Source organism: Schistocerca serialis, chromosome 6 (genome assembly GCF_023864345.2).
Source record: "Schistocerca serialis cubense isolate TAMUIC-IGC-003099 chromosome 6, iqSchSeri2.2, whole genome shotgun sequence".
Lineage (NCBI taxonomy): Eukaryota > Metazoa > Arthropoda > Insecta > Orthoptera > Acrididae > Schistocerca > Schistocerca serialis.
Genome location: NC_064643.1, coordinates 416974470 through 416988607, shown reverse-complemented (window position 1 = coordinate 416988607; position 14138 = coordinate 416974470). Strand labels below are relative to the sequence as shown.

The following is a 14138-nucleotide window of genomic DNA, read 5'->3' as shown; positions in this document are numbered from 1 at the left end:
ACTTTGAAATGTGAATTGTGACGTGTACCATTGTAGCACACACAGCTTGATGCGAGAAGGCACCACTCGCCAACTGCTGCTCATGGCCACAAATTTGTGGCCTGAATACTTATCCAATAATAACTCAATAAAAAATCATTGTAATTTATTGGTAGTCTAGAGTGGCTGGAGAAGGAGGAGCAGTTGAAGGACGCCACTTTCCAAATGAGAAGTGTGCATCAGTTCACATAGTGAATGATTGACATTTTCCATTCAGATGGGCATCTGGGTACAAGTAACCGTTGAACACTGTCACTTCCGACGTAATATACACAAAGTATCCATAATTATATCTCTTGTTCTTGATGAACTGCAAGGGCAATGTGTAATTATCGAAAGAGGTGTAGGAGAAGCACAATAAATCAATAAATACACTAGAATGTGATTTTCACTCTGCAGCGGAGTGTGCGCTGATATGAAACTTCCTGGCAGATTAAAAATGCGTGCCCGACCGAGACTCGAACTCGGGACCTTTGCCTTTCGCGGGCAAGTGCTCTACCAACTGAGCTACCGAAGCACGACTCACGCGCGGTACTCACAGCTTTACTTCTGCCAGTACCTCGTCTCCTACCTTCCAAATTTTACAGAAGCTCTCCTGCGAACCTTGCAGAACTAGCACTCCCGAAAGAAATGATATTGCGGAGGCATGGCTTAGCCACAGCCTGGGGGATGTTTCCAGAATGAGATTTTCACTCTGCAGCGGAGTGTGCGCTGATATGAAACTTCCTGGCAGATTAAAACTGTGTGCCCGACCGAGACTCGAACTCGGGACCTTTGCCTTTCGCGGGAAAGTGCTCTACCAACTGAGCTACCGAAGCACGACTCACGGCCGGTACTCACAGCTTTACTTCTGCCAGTATCTCGTCTCCTACCTTCCAAACTTGACAGGTTCGCAGGAGAGCTTCTGTAAAGTTTGGAAGGTAGGAGACGAAGTACTGGCAGAAGTAAAGCTGTGAGTACCGGCCGTGAGTCGTGCTTCGGTAGCTCAGTTGGTAGAGCACTTGCCCGCGAAAGGCAAAGGTCCCGAGTTCGAGTCTCGGTCGGGCACACAGTTTTAATCTGCCAGGAAGTTTCAATAAATACACTCCTTGAAAGACAGTACCATTTACTGATAATCCAACTTGAGAGTATTTGTACATTATCTGAAGCACTCCTATAACTGCTGCTGTCCAAACATACATTTGCTTGATTCTTCAGGTTTGGTAGAATCCTCAATACTGCGAATGATGCACTCTTGAAGATATCACACAGCCAAAACACTTTTTCATGACCTTTCGTGTAAACTACGCTGTCTCTATGATCACTCGTTTCGAGTGAAATCATAATATTTTCATAAGATGTCCATCATGACCCCAGAAATTTCCATGATGAGTCTCAGCATAGCGTACGGTTTGAGTGATGCGGCGATTGTGGGGTACCAAATTACTATTTCTCCAGCGTTGAAGAATGCAATGAATGCAACATCCTTAAACACAGTTTCTCCTCATTCATCATGAAATGCAATGATGTTAGCACTTTGAGGCATCATTGTGGAAAATGTTTCATGTGTTACAGTACTTCTGTATTTGTACTACATGCTGTATGGCCGGCCGGTGTGGACGAGCTGTTCTAGGCGCTTCAGTCTGGAATCGGGTGACAGCTACAGTCGCAGGTTCGAATCCTGCCTCGAGCATGGATGTGTGTGATGTCCTTAGGTTAGTTAGGTTTAAGTAGTTCTAAGTTCTAGGGGACTGATGACCTCAGCTGTTAAGTCCTATAGTGCTCAGAGCCATTGGTTTTTTACATTCTGCATGATTTGTGAGTGGTGAAATATTTACCTGATGGAGTCGTAGCAATAGCGCATATCTTGTGGGGCCTGGAGGGAAGTTATGTGATGATTCAAATTCAATACATGTAACTATAGTATCAAACATCATTTCCTCATTTCGCTCTGAACATTCTTTCACCACTATGAGTACTAATTTATATATATGTATATGAAACTGTTGCTTGGTAGTGTTAACATATCTTGATGCTAAATGAATATTCTTATCTCATAGTTACTATTAAAGACCATCGAAGAAAAAGGTTAATGGGAGAAGTGCTCCTGATGAGTGATCCGATCCTGAAGTTGAACTGGAATTACTATATCAAGCGATGTCACTGCGTAGTTTCAATGTTATCAGTTTCAGAAATTCGTAATTTTTTGGTGCTTTATATATTCTGCTTACTCTGCGAAATGTGCAGCTGTGTGCATCGTCTTTTCACATTCTTATTAAGTTTATAACCACAATGCTGCTTCAGAGGAAAACGTACTGTTATTTCCATCCCGTGTAAATCCACTGTATCACCATTCAGATCTATGACATTCAATTCGAGACAGTCTTATTTCTGAATGGTCACTGGGAGGTAGGTACACAAATCAAAAAAGTTTTGCATCACCTCGGTTCTGAAAGTTCCGGAAACTGTACAGAAAATTGGAATAGAAATCAACATAAACATCATTTCCGCCCTTTTTATTGATCATGAAAACTACACATTGCATGTAGTAACAACATACAGCAAGACATTCAGAGGTGGTGGTCCAGATTGCTGTACACACCGGTACCTCTAATACCCAGTAGCACGTCCTCTTGCATTGATGCATGCCTGTATTCATCGTGGCATACTATCCGCAAATTCATCAAGACACTGTTGGTCTACATTGTCCCACTCCTCAACGGAGAATCGGCGTAGATCCCTCAAAGTGGTTGGTGGGTCACGTCGTCCATTAACAGCCCTTTTCAATCTATCCCAGGAATGTTACACACTGTTCATTTATGGAGTACATGCTGGTCACTCTAGTCAAATGATGTTAATATCCTGAAGGAAGTCATTCACAAGATGTTCACGATGGGGGTGCGAATTGTCCTCCATGAAGACGAGGACCTCGCCAATATGTTGCCGATATGGTTGCACTATCGGTCGGAGGATGGCATTCACGTATCGCTCAGCGGTTACGGCGACTTCCATGACAACCAGCGGCGTACGGGGGGCCCACATAATGCCACCACAAACAGCAGGGAACCTTCACCTTGCTGCACTCGCTGGACAGTGTGTCTAAAGCGTTCAGCCTGACCGGATTGCCTCCAACCACGCCTGGTTGAAGGTATGTGCGACAGTCATCGGTAAAGAGAACGTGATGCCAATCCTGAGCGGTCCATTCGGCATGTTGTTGGGCCCATGTGTACCGCGCTGCCCGGTGTCGTGGTTGCAAAGATGGACCTCACTATGAACATCGGGATTAAAGTTGCGCATCATGCAGCCTATTGCGCACAGTTTGAGTCGTAACACGACGACCTGTGGCTGAACGAAAGACATTTTTCAATATATTGGCGTTGCCGTATGGGTTCCTCCGAGCGATAATCCGTACATAGCGGTCACCCACTGCAGTAGGAGCACTTGGGCGGCCTGAGCGAGCCATGTCATCGACAGTTCCTGTCTCTCTGTATCCCTTCTATGTCCTAACAACATCACTTTTGTTCACTCCGAGACGCCTGGCCACATCCCTTGTTGAGAGCAGTTTCTGCCACAAAGCAACAATGCGAACGCGAACGAACCGCGGTTTTGACCGTCTAGGCATGGTTGAACTATAGACAACACGAGCCGTGTACCTCCTTCCTGCTGGAAAGACTGGAACTCATCGGTTGTCGGACCCCCTGTCTAATAGGTGCTGCTCAAGCATGTCTGTTTACATATTTGGGCGGGTTTAGTGACATCTCTGAACAGTCAAAAGGACTGTGTCTGTGATACAATACCCACAGTCAACGTCTATCTTCAGGAGTTCTGGGAACAGGGGTGATGGAAAAGTTTTTCTTATGTGTGTAGTATTGCTGTGTAGGTGAACAATTTTATAACCTTTATCCAAAGTAGGAGATAAACGGTATTGTAGGAATTCATCTGTTATTAAGATACTAATTTGTTGCAATATTTCATTCGTCAGATCGTGCTAACTGGTAGAATATAGACATGTTCATTCGACTCATAAATTTAGTTACTATTGTTCTCCAACAGTTGGTTACTCGAGAAAGCTAGTAGCTATAAAATTAAGTCTTCATGGCTAAAGTCTTTGCCTCCTTCATTGTTTTTATCTCCGTTTTAGGCTATGAAAGTTTGCGTGCAACTGAAAGCTTTTATAAAGCATTTTATACACACATTCAAATTGTGAATATTGTATGTGGCAGGACGTACTTCTACAACTCTACCACTTCATAGATGTAGTCTGCTGCTCGTTTATTTTTTACTCCACTTCCAGATGCTTAGATCTGCTGGGAGAAACTAGTTCATTCATAATACTGGTAGACTTTGCTTAGAAGGAACAGTGTATGACATTTAAAAGTCTAATGATGTGCTGATATGCATGCTGCTTGTTTTTATGCAACCATCTCGAGAAGCAGTAGACAGAAATTACCACAGAGGTATGAATCGGAATATTGGTAGTGTCGGAAATTGTAGGACACCTGTTTCTTGTTGGCGAGGTTGAAAAGTATCTGTTTACTTAGCCACACTTCCTTCGGATTACGTAATTTTCGCAGCGATTATGGGAGAGCTCTACACTTTTCTTTCCCGATCGCAGATTGATCGATTTCGATATTTCTCCCTCCTACGTCGCAAGAATTTAAGTTTTACTTGAGGCCTTTGAATCAATATCTCGGCCACTAGAAGTCTACGGCATGGCGTGCCACTTGAGTACGTAGACTGTCAAATGAAGAACGAGAGGCACTCGTAAAGAGAGAGTGGTGGTGGTGGTTGTTGGGATAGTTAAGGGGGACTAAACAGCTAAGGTCATCTGTCCCCCAAAAGAGAGAGTTTACTGTGGTTAGACGTGGGCTCTCCTACGTGTTCTCGCCATATAATTCAGTGCATGTTATTGTGAGCTAGTTGGCGTTCAGCGTTCTTATGTATGAAATGCCGCTATTGTGAGCTTGTTGGGCAGACAGCACTGAGCTACAAGATGCCTTTCGAAAGTTGTTTGTATCAGACAAGCTGAGGTCTGATAATTCTGCTGCCCCTCAGTTGTAGACAAGGAATGCGTCATATAGGAACTGGTACACAGAGGGCTGCCTTATTATACCCTGGGAGAGCGAGCAACATTTTTTGAACTGATTACGACAAGCACATGCTGTCCCTCTCTATTCTGCCCAACATACAAGGTAAAGTGTCGTTGTTTTCCACACAGTTCGGTGTTTTATAAAGAGGTTGTATGTAGCAGAGTGACAATTAGACTGAGATCAAAATATATTTACACCCAACGGCCAACCCAATACCAGGAATCAGCAGATCAGTATTTCATCATTCACTACACAGATTGATAAAATTTCTTTCCTCTTTTTTAATAATACAGATTCACTAACCAAACAGACTGACAGTATTAAGTGTATTAGATGGTACCTGTTGTATTAACGTATGTTGGCAACTGTCATGACAATAATTCCAATAAATCAGAAGTTTGTTCGAAATTTCTATAGCCATTATCTTAATCAGACTTATGTTCCACTCTCAAGAATTTCTGAAGTAACAACATATAAACATTTCTGATTAGTGCTGCTCCAGATTTTTTACTTATTTCTACGTCAGAAGAGTAACATTTGTATAACAAGGTCAACTTTGTAAATGTATGGTGAACCACACTGGTGAACAACGAACATGGGCCCACTTAGCTTCTATGTTATTCTTTTCAGTGGTATGGTATTGTCAGTCGCAGATTGAGTAAATGTGTCTATGATTTAGTTTCTTTATCTCTTATATATGGATAGGAGATGGCTCTTAGTGCTATACAGAGGGCGTTTATTGATTGAGCAACATCTTCAAAGTAACGGTAGATTGTACGATTGAGAAATTTATGTACCAGTGTCTGTTTAAACGTTATTGGTTACAGTCAGTTGCCTATGGGTATGTTATTAAATGAATACACTTGACTTTTAACACGCGACACACAAAGTAACGCCTCATTTCTTCCCATGGTCTTATCATACGAGAAAAAGTGGTAAACGGTATTTGGTTTCTTTTAACATACCCAACCCTGTGAGTTGCATATCCTCCTGCAACATCCGAACTGACAATCCCACAGTCTTTGGGCTTCCACATCGTCCTTGGCAACGTATTCCCAAAAAATACTTAACGCAATCTAGGGACTTTGAGTTTTCTGATGAATTAAAGCGGTCCATCAGGTAGTGTCGCTCTGAGCTTTAGGTTATGAACAGCTGAAGGCTCTTCCTGCGTGGTTTTATATTGTTGTTGTTGTGGTCTTCAGTCCTGAGACTGGTTTGATGCAGCTCTCCATGCTACTCTATCCTGTGCAAGCTTTTTCATCTCCCAGTACCTACTGCAACCTACATCCTTCTGAATCTGCTTAGTGTATTCATCTCTTGGTCTCCCTCTACGATTTTTACCCTCCACGCTGCCCTCCAATACTAAATTGGTGATCCCTTGATGCCTCAGAACATGTCCTACCAACCGATCCCTTCTTCTGGTCAAGTTGTGCCACAAACTTCTCTTCTCCCCAATCCTATTCAATACTTCCTCATTAGTTATGTGATCTACCCATCTAATCTTCAGCATTCTTCTGCAGCACCACATTTCGAAAGCTTCTATTCTCTTCTAGTCCAAACTATTTATCGTCCATGTTTCACTTCCATACATGGCTACACTCCATACAAATACTTTCAGAAATGACTTCCTGACACTTAAATCAATACTGGATGTTAACAAATTTCTCTTCCTCAGAAATGCTTTCGTTGCCGTTGCCAGTCTACATTTTATATCCTCTCTACTTCTACCATCATCAGTTACTTTGCTCCCCAAATAGCAAAACTCCTTTACTACTTTAAGTGCCTCATTTCCTAATCTAATTCCTTCAGCATCACCCGACTTAATTAGACTACATTCCATTATCCTTGTTTTGCTTTTGTTGATGTTCATCTTATATCTTCCTTTCAAGACACTGTACATTCCATTCAACTGCTCTTCCAAGTCCTTTGCTGTCTCTGACAGAATTACAATGTCATCGGCGAACCTCAAAGTTTTTATTTCTTCTCCATGAATTTTAATACCTACTCCGAATTTTTCTTTTGTTTCCTTTACTGCTTGCTCAATATACAGATTGAACAACATCGGGGAGAGGCTACAACACTGTCTTACTCCCTTCACAACCACTGCTTCCCTTTCATGTCCCTCGACTATTATAACTCCCATCTGGTTTCTGTACAAATTGTAAATAGCCTTTCGCTCCCTGTATTTTACCCCTGCCACCTTTAGAATTTGAAAGAGAGTATTCCAGTCAACATTGCCAAAACCTTTCTCTAAGTCTACAAATGCTAGAAACGTAGGTTTGCCTTTCCTTAATCTTTCTTCTAAGATAAGTCGTAAGGTCAGTATTGCCTCACGTGTTCCAGTGTTTCTACGGAATCCAAACTGATCTTCCCCGAGGTTGGCTTCTACCAGTTTTTCCATTCGTCTGTACAGAATTCGTGTTAGTATTTTGCAGCTGTGACTTATTAAACTGATAGTTCGGTAATTTTCACATCTGTCAACACCTGCTTTCTTTGGGATTGGAATTATTACATTCTCCTTGAAGTTTGAGGGTATTTCGCCTGTTTCATACATCTTGCTCACCAGATGGCAGAGTTTTGTCAGGACTGGCTCTCCCACGGCCGTCAGTAATTCCAATGGAATATTGTCTACTCCGGGGGCCTTGTTTCGACTCAGGTCTTTCAGTGCTCTGTCAAACTCTTCACGCAGTATCATATCTCCCATTTCATCTTCATCTACATCCTCTTCCATTTCCATAATACTGTCCTCAAGTACATCGCCCTTGTATAGACCCCCTATATACTCCTTCCACCTTTCTGCTTTCCCTTCTTTGCTTAGAACTGGGTTTCCATCTGAGCTCTTGATATTCATACAAGTCATTCTCTTATCTCCAAAGGTCTCTTTAATTTTCCTGTAGGCGGTATCTATCTTACCCCTAGTGAGATAGGCCTCTACATCCTTACATTTGTCCTCTAGCCATCCCTGCTTAGCCATTTTGCACTTCCTGTCGATCTCATTTTTGAGACGTTTGTATTCCTTTTTGCCTGCTTCACTTACTGCATTTTTATATTTTCTCCTTTCATCAATTAAATTAAATATTTCTTCTGTTACCCAAGGATTTCTACTAGCCCTCGTCTTTTTACCTACTTGATCCTCTGCTGCCTTCACTACTTCATCCCTCAAAGCTACCCATTCTTCTTCTACTGTATTTATTTCCCCCATTCCTGTCAATTGCTCCCTTATGCTCTCCCTGAATCTCTGTACAACCTCTGGTTCTTTTAGTTTATCCAGGTCCCATCTCCTTAAATTCCCACCTTTTTGCAGTTTCTTCAGTTTTAATCTACAGGTCATAACCAATAGATTGTGGTCAGAGTCCACATCTGCCCCTGGAAATGTCTTACAATTTAAAACCTGGTTTCTAAATCTCTGTCTTACCATTATATAATCTATCTGATACCTTTTAGTATCTCCAGGGTTCTTCCATGTATACAACCTTCTTTCATGATTCTTAAACCAAGTGTTAGTTATGATTATGTTGTGCTCTGTGCAAAATTCGACCAGGCGGCTTCCTCTTTCATTTCTGTCCCCCAATCCATATTCACCTACTATGTTTCCTTCTCTCCCATTTCCTACACTCGAATTCCAGTCACCCATGACTATTAAATTTTCGTCTCCCTTCACAATCTGAATAATTTCTTTTATTTCATCATACATTTCTTCAATTTCTTCGTCATCTGCTGAGCTAGTTGGCATATAATCTTGTACTACTGTAGTAGGCGTGGGCTTCGTATCTATCTTGGCCACAATAATGCGTTCACTATGCTGTTTGTAGTAGCTTACCCGCATTCCTATTTTCCTATTCATTATTAAACATACTCCTGCATTACCCCTATTTGATTTTGTGTTTATAACCCTGTATTCACCTGACCAGAAGTCTTGTTCCTCCTGCCACCGAACTTCACTAATTCCCACTATATCTAACTTCAACCTATCCATTTCCCTTTTTAAATTTTCTAACCTACCTGCCCGATTAAGGGATCTGACATTCCACGCTCCGATCCGTAGAACGCCAGTTTTCTTTCTCCTGATAACGACATACTCTTGAGTAGTCCCCACCCGGAGATCCGAATGGGGGACTATTTTACCTCCGGAATATTTTACCCAAGAGGACGCCATCATCATGTAATCATACAGTAAAGCTGCATGCCCTCGGGAAAAATTACGGCTGTGGTTTCCCCTTGCTTTCAGCCGTTCGCAGTACCAGCACAGCAAGGCCGTTTTGGTTATTGTTACAAGGCCAGATCAGTCAATCATCCAGACTGTTGCCCTTGCTACTAATGAAAAGGCTGCTGCCCCTCTTCAGGAACCACACGTTTGTCTGGCCTCTCAACAGATACCCCTCCGTTGTGGTTGCACCTACAGTACGGCTATCTGTATCGCTGAGGCACGCAAGCCTCCCCACCAACGGCAAGGTCCATGGTTCACGGGGGGGGGGGGGGGGGGGGTTTATATATAGACCTTTAAAACAATGGTGGATTTCATTGCTCTATGATACCTTTTAGGCCACGCCGAGTGGCCGCGCCGTTTGAGGCGCCATATCCTGGACTGCACGGCCCCTCCCGCCGGAGGTTCGAATTCTCCCTCTGGCATGGGTGTGTGTGTGTGTGTGTGTGTGTGTTGTTCTCAGCGTAAGTTAGTTTAAGTTAGTTTAGGTAGTGTGTAAGTCTAGGGACCGATGACCTCAGCAGTTTGGCCCCTTAGCAAATTCTCACACACACACACACACACACACACACACACACACACACACACACACACACACACATACCTTTTAGCTTCCCACAGTTACCCTCCACGTTGTGTACATTCTTCACTGTTCGAACTATGGCAGCCACTTCTCCAGGCAAAGAACCGATGGCTGATAGCCCTCGAAACAAAGGAATTGGAAATGGGATTAATCCACCCGATGACTTAGGTATTGTTAGTACCCTGTAAGTTTCAACACGCTTTATTCTTCTTACTCCTTCCTGCTTCACAGGCTTTTAGCTACCCACAGTTGCCGCCTACGTTGTGTACATTCTTCACTGTTCAAACTATAGCAGCCACTTCTCCAGGCAAAGAACCGATGGCTGATAGTCCTCGAAACACAGGAATTAGAAATGGGATTAATCCACCCGATGGCTTAGGTATTGTTAGTAACCTGTAAGTTTCAACACGTTTTATTCTTCTTACTCCTTTATGCTTCACGGGCATTTAAGATATTGTAACCACTGTTTGGATGAAAGTCTCCTACTCTTTTAGTGTATGATGAGCTACATTGACAATCTGTGGGATATTTGTACCAGCAACCAGTTTAAGATTCGTACACATTGCTTTATCAAGTGCGAATGCAGTAACATGTTTTCCCATGCCCATGTCCTTTCTTACATGCCTTTGCTTGGCTTTATCGGCTAAAATTCGGTCTGCAGATGACGATCTGCCAAACCCTGATTTGCAGCGTACGCTATATCTTGCTACCTACAGCCACTGTACCTTTATCAGCACGAAACCAAGATATTTTTTAGCTTTCTTCCAGGTCTGCAGAGCCTACATCCAGGGCTGTATAACTCAACCAATAACTTATCAAGACTATCACCATCACCTCTGCTGATGTATTGCCCAGCGCCAATGTCTCGCTGTTCCATAGTTTGAGGCCTCGGTGTACAGTTTATAAACCAAATCATGAACATTGACGCAACATCCGTACTGTGATGAAAAGGCAAACCACTTTCTAACATGCTCTGTGAGGAACGTGTTATTGAGAACTTCTCTTCAACTTCTCTGCTTCAAAATTTCTGACATATGTTTTTATCTCTTTCTACGATCACTTATTGTGGTTCGTAGCTTTTAGGAATAACAGATTCAGCAAACCAGCAGTTCTTTCAGGGTCCTTATTCCCAAACTGTACTGGGTGCTAGGTTATGGTTCAAATGGCTCTGAGCACTATGGGACTTAACATCTGAGGTCATCAGTCCCCTAGAACTTAGAACTACTTAAACCTAACTAACCTAAGGACATCACACACATCCATGACCGAGGCAGTATTCGAACCTGCGACCGTAGCGGTCTCGCGGTTACAGACTAAAGCGCCTAGAGGCGCTCGCCCTCACAGCTGGCTGGTGCTAGGTTAAACGTATAGTGTGTCTACCCAGGATATGTGTTTTATTCCCACTAATCCCGTATTTTCTGTCTAACTCACTATCACTGCAGTGGTTTATGAAATTGGTAATAGTGCAGCCTTCTTTTAGCATCTGCATATGAAAGCTTTCAACTACTGCATATATAAAGATACGTATGGGAAAATATATATTATTCGAAATTCAGTAATTCCAACTTCATTATTGCAGATCAATAATAGGAAAATAAAGTTGACTGAAGACTGCTGTTTTACACTCTCATAGTGTTGAACTTGACATTGACTTCATAGATCTGCGTAATTTATGACGCTATACCTTTCAAGATGTTTGCTCAAGTTGTAGTTCATAGAAATGTGGATGCCTCAGTAGGTAGAAACTTAATGTATGAAATCATACACACAGGTAAAATGGAGAGTGCAGAGTGCATTCATGGTTTCTATCTTCAAATCAGTACCTCATAACAATTCCTTACCTTTTGTTTGAATCTCTTCTCATAATGTAGGATAACGTACACATTTTTTGCGATAGCGCCTGCGCTCCTGGCCTGTCTGTATAGCGGTTTATACGAAATACGCTTATAGTCTGAAGATAATAATGCAAATTAATGGCGGATTCAGTAAGATTTATTCAGATGGCAACTCGAGGACTATGTGAAGAAGGCGACACAGGCGGATGAAGTTCACGTAATACAAGAGATGGCGAGAGTAATTCATAGCAGCAGTGCTTAAAAACTGTTTATCGTCCTCCGTCTAAAAAAATGAGTCTTTCGATGTAGATAGAAAATGTAATTAACGTTAATGTTGATGTCACAATGCCTCTAAAGGATACATGAAATACATTTATTATTTGTGATGAACGTCTATCTGAAAGTTCACTAGGTAATGTTAATAGCTTCTGGTTAATGGGTAAAATAGTAAAAGCGAATTCCGGCTAATCACATTCATATTGAATTATGGTGTTCCCGTTTGTCCTAGAAGAAAATCAAAGCTGTTGGTCATCCTAAAAGTAACGAGTAGTGTGCTCTAGAGTGTACTTATCTAATCGTCTAAGTAGCGAATGTTTCGTACCTGTCCAATACAGTAATATAAGCGGCGATTTACACAAAATAGTCCCACAGGTAAAACGAAAACAAGTATCTACGAAGGTAAATTATCATATATGTTCGATACTTAGTAATATAAGTGTTGATTTACACAAAATAGTCCTATAGGCAAAACGAAGGTCTTACACAGAGGCTGCTGCACTGTAGCAAGGAGTCTAATTATCATGCGTACATATCAGTATTGCTAACACACATGAAAAGCATAAGTGTAATGTATACATACAAATAGTTTTCATTTATACAATACAAAAGTAGCTTGGACAATGATCAATGATTTATAGGTAATTATATTTACATATCTAAGTTGAGTTATTTAAAGATACAGGGTACCTTTCTGGCTGAATATTATGTACAAATGAACACCTAATTCTTTCAGGCACTGTCTATAATGTATATGTTTTACAGATTTTTTGTTGATATCATGTAATACAGTATACTCTCTAAACAAATTAGAAGTATTTTGAATAGTTTTGAACCTGCTTAGGGTTATTAAATAAATAACAAAGAAACTGATGCAGTTTTTTTTTCCAAAATGCTTCCTTAAAATTGAGGTACCATTTAATCCAAAGTTTACATTTGAAGGGGGCCATAATTTTTGCAAATATGCATGACATGATTACTAAGGTACTAGGCCTATTTAATTCCACCTGTATGTATATTACAAGGATGAAAAATATCACATCTTACATTTTAATTTTTATAACTTTTTCCTAATAAAAATGTCATTTCTTCTACAATTTAGTAGATTCTGCAATAGAGCTTAGGTCTGCTAGATAAGTATGGAGTACTGCAAGATCTGAAAGAAATTATAGTAATGCCTTATGAACTTTAGGAAATATTTTTATCTGATTTCCGAAAAATACAACTTGCAGGAAATTGAGAATGAAGATATTAGACCAATTAAACTGTGCCTCACAACATTCCTGAAGCATAGTCATCATCCTGCAGCATTTCTTCATCTTCAAGCTTCCTCTTGGAATTCCTTTTAGGACTTATTGCTTCTTTGGTAACTTGAAGATCGAGTCTTTCAGCTTCTTGCACCCATTGTCTGTCACATGCAAGCAATTGATCTTCCATATTAGCGCCACATTCTATGCCTAAACTTCTCAGGACTTCCTACCCTCCTGTGACTCCATCACAGAAACATATCACTGCATCTAGTACACCAACTTTTAATGTATTTAGTCCTACAAAAACATTCTTGGGTAATCTTTCCCATATGAAATAGTTGAAAGTTTCATTTGTGTTCTGAGTGACCACATGAAGACATTTACTAAGCAAAACAGGGTCACTCAGGTCTCTAAAAACTGGATTCATTTAATTCATAACAGGCTCAGAAAGAGAATGCTTATGATGGTGTATTTGACCACTTGCTTTTGCTTTCTGGTAACCACGCCAAGAATCTGCTCCTTTAGGGCAAATTTAGTGAACATGGTGGTCGTCTGTGGACAACGTATCAACGTAGACGGCCCATACAGCTTTTCTCATTGCTGAAACATCATTCAGAGGTGCAGTTCGTCTAATGGCCAGTCCATAATAACTCTAAGGTCTGTTTCAATTTCTATCAGTCTTCCTCGTCCAGACAGAGATTTTCCATCAGATAGCAACTTTCCTGTCGTTTCTATTCGTAGCTTCCTCAGTCTAGTACCCACCTTCTATTGCACATGTCCACGACACTCCAGTCTTGTCACGATAAACATTGAAAGCTTTAGAGTCCCCATCGTCTAGATATATCTAACGGTTGTAAACGGGCACTGGCCTCTGAAATGTTT

The 14138-nt window shown here is 41.4% G+C and overlaps 1 non-coding gene across 1 annotated transcript; it reads right to left on the bottom strand.

Moving 5' to 3' along the window:
• Window positions 1-479: 479 nt before the first annotated feature.
• Trnas-cga (transfer RNA serine (anticodon CGA)) lies at window positions 480-556 on the bottom strand. The gene has a single exon. It is a non-coding gene; the product is annotated as a tRNA-Ser (tRNA).
• Window positions 557-14138: the final 13582 nt, after the last annotated feature.